Below are 5,787 nucleotides of genomic sequence, written 5' to 3' on the forward strand. Positions count from 1 at the left end.
CCTCAACCAGTGCTGGATTTGTGCCTGACAACTTTGACATTTCAATTTTCACCATTAATTTTCCTCTTTTACTCCATTTCCTCGAATCTAGGACTTAATTACTGGATGGTTTTATTCATAAAATATCTCCAGAACTTCACACCTTTCATTTCACTCTCGATCGTCCTATTGACAGCGTTAGAAACGCCCCCACCAACTCCTATGACCTTAATTTTTGCCTCATTATTTTTGACAGGTGGATGAAAATCCTCTAATGGGGAAAGTACGCTTTTGCAATCTCAAGAATTTTTAAACCATTAGCCCCTTCTTGTGATTTGATATCTGTAGAATTTCCTAGAGGTACAAGCTGTGACTCTATTATCTTTCCATCAGAATCTTTGACAACTAGTGATTCAGTGTTTACTAGCACTCTTATAGTCTCTTTGCACTTCCAACAGAGAGGATTGTATGTGGCTACAACCACGTTCTTCCCAAGTGGAAGGTCTGATTTTGTTGGTGGGAAAAAAATGATGTTTAGGTTACCACATTGTTCAAACTTTATCCATGTATTTCGGCATCCATAAGATTTTGAACTCCTCAAGCAGGAAAGAGTTGAATTCACTACCTCTTCTGCTTGAGAAGCTCCGATTGCAAGGCGTTTAGCATAGTCACTAGTTCTATGGCTCTTCTCAGTGCTAGTAATAACATCATGATGCTATGCAATAGCCAAAGCATCACCTAGAGGGTCTGTTGTTGGGTCCAGAATCTCTTCTCCCAACTAGGAACTCAAACTATCACGCATCAACATAGTAACCACTCAGGAAGCGAACATATCCCTTCAGAGCTAGCCTACTTGTGAAATATCATGTCCAATAAGAATGTTTACCATCTGCACACCTTATTCACATAGTGGATTAAATTGTCCATTTGGCTGAACCAAGAATCCACATATAGATATTCAAAGTCATTTCCCATTGTCCACATATTATGATTTGTACAGGTAACATTAGCCTGAGTTATTGCTGCTTTGACAAAATCATCAACACATTGTTTAACATTGTTGTCAAAAAGTAGAGCATCACCCTGAATTGGAGGAGAATTATCATCCCCATAAAAAATTTCATATCGAAAACGATATGGAGGATTATAGTGAACATGAAATTCATCAGTAAAAATCTGAGCAGAGGGACCAAATGTCTTGGAACCCTGCCATACAACCTCCAAGGTTTTATGATTTATTTGGTTTGCTCTGTCCTGGTAGTCGATCCATGCGAAAAAGAGAGAGTCAAACCCAAGCTCTGCACCTAGCAAATACACTTTGAACTACGGATGCCCAAAAGGATTAATCTTCCATCCAATACACAGGGTTTTATTAAATTACTGCTTGATAAAATGGTGTCCAAATGTTGTCTAATTGATCATGTATATATAACGTGTTGCTGCTTAATCATGCATACACCAACCACCATTTACAAATTCCAACTCCAGTATTGCAAGGATCATTGAAATTTTCAACCATATCAATCACCGCTTGACTAGAGATAAACTCAAAAATTCCATCACAAGCACCTCAGAAACTGAACTATTCCCTATGTTTTCAACAATAGTATCTCCAACACAGTGCATTCTAGTTTTTCAATCCTTCGAGAAAAAATTACGCTTTCACTCAGACATCTAATTAAACAACTGGCCTCCAAGGTTGGATGTCATGATAATATCTTTGTTTGGAAACTAACTGTGCGATTTGTTGCTTTTGTTTTCTGCCCAGGTGTAAGCGTTGTGCATAGGGCCACAACGAGAAGCATAACGCCACAGCTAGATTGTATTGGCTTTCGATTTCTTGACCTGTGTGTAATGTGGATGCAGGGGCGCTGAGATTTGGAGCTGAGCTGGACCTTCAACGATACTTCCATGGGACCAATACTCTCATAGTGTTGTTGCAAGTTGTAACCATACCACTGCCTACATTATGATAAATGTGTGCTTCTCATCTCTTCACAGGAGTATCTCTGCAATTCTTCCAGCTCCAGGAAATTTGTAAACCTTGGATGTTTCATCACTGTCTTCACACATTACACCAAAACCTTGAACACTTGTTATCCCTGCTTTCACTGCATCAATTTGGGCCGTGACAACAACCACTTTCTTATCTGTAAGCCTGTTTGATGTCCTCCACCCTCCCTTATCAAAGGGACAAATGAATTCCCTTGACATATTTGATTCAGCTATTATAGAACCAACAAAATCTAACTCTGAATTACTCTCTAGAACCATGAGACCAGCATTTGTAAACTAACCTTTCACTACAAATATCACTATCAGCAAGGTATAGTGCCCTCTGCATAGGATTTCTCTTTCAATCAAATCAGAGAAACAAGCTCGCCATATGTTGAGATGAGAATTAGCAGCATGGAAATAGACCTCAACTGTTATGTTCTCTTCTTCTCTATCATAATCCCGCCATTTTCATCTACTAGCTTCCTCAAGATCCTTAAACACATGAACTGTTGCACGGGGAGACCTTTTGAGTCATTCATTTGGTCATATCTTCTGAACCAGGAGCCATTTTTGGGAGTATGATATACCGTTGGAAAGCTCTTTTCGAGCTGATTTTGATGGAGACACTTATGACATGTTTTGTGCTGAATATCATGTGCAAAACATCTAACAAAAACAAACATAGTATGAGGCCCATTTTGATCACTGAAGGAAGGCCAAAGGACTCACTCTAACAGTGGCGCCATTAGGGATGGCAGCTCCTTGGAGGTGCCAAGAACCTTATATCTTTGGTAACTTATAGATTAGTGCCTCATCCATTGGGAAATACAGTCAAACAGCTGCAAACCCAAAAAAACTCATACCAATCCAAAACATATACATACTGCAACCTTTACATTTGGAAACTAAAACAATGTCGAAAACTAAAATGCTGCTTTAGGTGGCTTATTTATGCACAAACCTATCCTACCCTAACTTGTAGCAAATCAATGAATAAAGTAATGATGTAATGCCAGACCAACCAATCAAGCAGTTGTGACAATGATGTAGTTGTTTGACAGTGTTTGAACCGGAACATAATTGGAAATCCTACAAGTAATATATACACATAATACCTCTGGATCTGTAAAAGGAAATCTGGTTTGTCATCCGAAATGAATTTTTTTTCATGTACACTGCAATAGGTTCAAAGAAACTAGATTCTAACTACTTCCCCAACTCATTAACATATGCTCTTGGCTGGTGATTGTCACAACCTTGTTGTAAATCATAACATTCTTCAATCCAACCATCCAAGGGTAGCCTTACCTTTTCTTCTTTGAGAGGAGGAAGAGTTTCCAAGAACTGTTTAGGATCTTGGAAATCATATGATTCAATTTGAACATCCAATAGTTCAATTTCATTTTCTAATCTTTCAACAACTAAGCCAAGAAAATAATATTTACTTTCAGGTGTGAGTCAGTTGGATTTCAAGCTAAGAAACACTGATGTTGAAAAACTCTGATCAATTTGAAATTTTTCTAACTCGTGCCTTAAAGTCAATAACACAACCTACTATTTAGATTCATGAGAGGTATTCAACAAAAGTTAAGGTTGTTTAATCAATAGATAGTGGACCTATATCAACTAGAAAACATATCACAACCTATTATAGTGCAATCAAACAACAAGGTTACCAGGGTAGACAAGAGAAAGTTGAACAAGTTAAAAGAAAAGATCCTCCTCATTTACTTTTTGAGGTAGATAAAAAAGACATGTTTTTAAATATTGTAGTGAACGACCAAGTTCCCAAAGGAAGTGAATCTCATGAAGGAGTTAAGACCACTTAATTCAAATTGAATATGAATTATTTTGATATTGTTAATAAAATTGTTTTTTCAGACAAACATGTCAACTCATTTCTGTAGATTTGGTTAATGAGTCCGCTACAAAAGAAAAATTGTAAACAACTGTGAATAAATTGGAGAATCAATTGAAGTCGTATAAATCAAAAAACAAAGCTTTGTGATTGCAAAATGATGAATTAGAAAGAAATATTATGGAACTTGATGATGATGCTTCAAGTAATGTTGAAGTTTCAAATCTATCAAAAGAAAAAGATACAATAATCCAAGTCCTAAAGAAAAATCTCAAAATGTGACATTATGCTTGTCCTCAAACTCTAGAGCTTCTTACAGTACTTCAGGAAAAGGAGGACTTGGAAAGAGAATTACGAAATGGTATAGGAACAATTGGAGTGCTAAGGAATAAAATTGAAGAGTTAAATCAAGAAGTTCAAACACTTTCAAAATTGGAGTTTGAACATCCCTTATGGGTTGATCATGATATTTCATTATCCAAAGAATTGGAAAACTTGACACTTAAAGATATGGAGTGCAAAAAATTAAAAGAGGGGCTGACTAAATTAGAGAAAGATAATGAAAATAAAATAAAGTCCCTTGAGGAAGTTTTGTCCAAACAAAAAGAATTAAAGGTAGGATTAAATTCAATGAAGCTCAGTTTGATTGATACTAAATATGTTATTTGGAGCCATCTTACTCTAGAACTTAAAATATTAAAGCATTATTTTGAAGAGTTTGAAGATGAAAAATAATTGGCAAATTCTTGTTTGAATCACGCTTCCATTTTTCAAAACAATCTAGGAAACAAACCTATGAAAGACATAAATGTTGTAATATTTCTTAACATAAGGACCAAATCTCAATTTGTTTTTCCAGGAATACAATATAGGGTTGACCTTACCTTTGAAGCTAGAAAGTATATTGTGAAATATGTCTTAATAAAGGACGTGATTGGAAGAGAAAACTATATGTTAGGAAGAGTATCAAATTTTAAAGATATCTTCCACGATATTTTTGCGAATATTCTACTAAGCTTATGGAATGATCAAGGTGTGCTTATCCCAGATGAAGAGTATCAGGTTAAGTTTCAAGAAAGGAGGAATGACGCATCACAATTCAATCATACTTCTAATTTAACGGGTCAAAACCTTTTCAACCTTTTAGAAAAAACTTTTAATCTTCTTAATCAAGCAATAAGAGACATCAATGATTTTACACTAATCTCCTATGTTTTTCACATAGAATTTGACACTATTTAGAGAAATATGATAGTAGCATCATTCCCATCAACAACCATCTAATAGAGGATGACTTCTTTCAGCGAGAAATGGATTACACTCGAGGAACCTTCTACTTCAACTAATCATTACTCAAAGACAATCCCAGGATTTTTGCAATAGATTGCAGATTTATCTTATAATTTGTTGCTAATATTGGGGTTTTTTTCCAAATATTGTAGAACTGAATATTTCGTAAATTTTGTATAAATTCTCTCATCACAATGAGAAAAAATTTAGGATTTTTAGAAAATAAGGACTATTGTGTGTATGTATTTTTTATTTTTTATTTTTTCCGAAATTAATTAATGTTTGTCAAGATCATAAGTACTTCAAGTTTTTCAAGGTCATTTTATGTTTGCATGGATGATATTGAAGTAGTTTTCAATAAATGGAAGTAGAACTAAGAATACTAAGCACATGTCAATTAATACTAGCCATTGATTTGACATGTTTTCATTGTGAATATTGAGTTGTATTGTTTTATAGTTCACTTATGGTTACAACATGAGACATACAATAATTAGCTAGATATCAAAATTTGCAATTGACCGATGTGAATCATAATATTATCATGCCATTGCTTTCATGGTTTTTAATGTTCAATGTTGAGTATAATTCTTAGAACTCATTATAGAAAAAGAATAGAGGTGGAAAATTTAGAATATATATTATTGTCTTGCCCCCTTTTC

The 5,787-nt window shown here is 34.9% G+C and overlaps 1 pseudogene; it reads right to left on the reverse strand.

Annotated features, from left to right (window-relative positions):
- Positions 1-250: 250 nt before the first annotated feature.
- On the reverse strand, positions 251-1,482 carry LOC149227994 (alpha-mannosidase At3g26720 pseudogene; annotated as a pseudogene).
- Between the last annotated feature and the right edge of the window lie 4,305 nt (positions 1,483-5,787).

The sequence above is a fragment of the Pinus tabuliformis genome, chromosome J (genome assembly GCF_031772625.1).
Source record: "Pinus tabuliformis cultivar Carrire ecotype Pingquan chromosome J, CPIR1, whole genome shotgun sequence".
In the NCBI taxonomy this organism is placed as follows: domain Eukaryota; kingdom Viridiplantae; phylum Streptophyta; class Pinopsida; order Pinales; family Pinaceae; genus Pinus; species Pinus tabuliformis.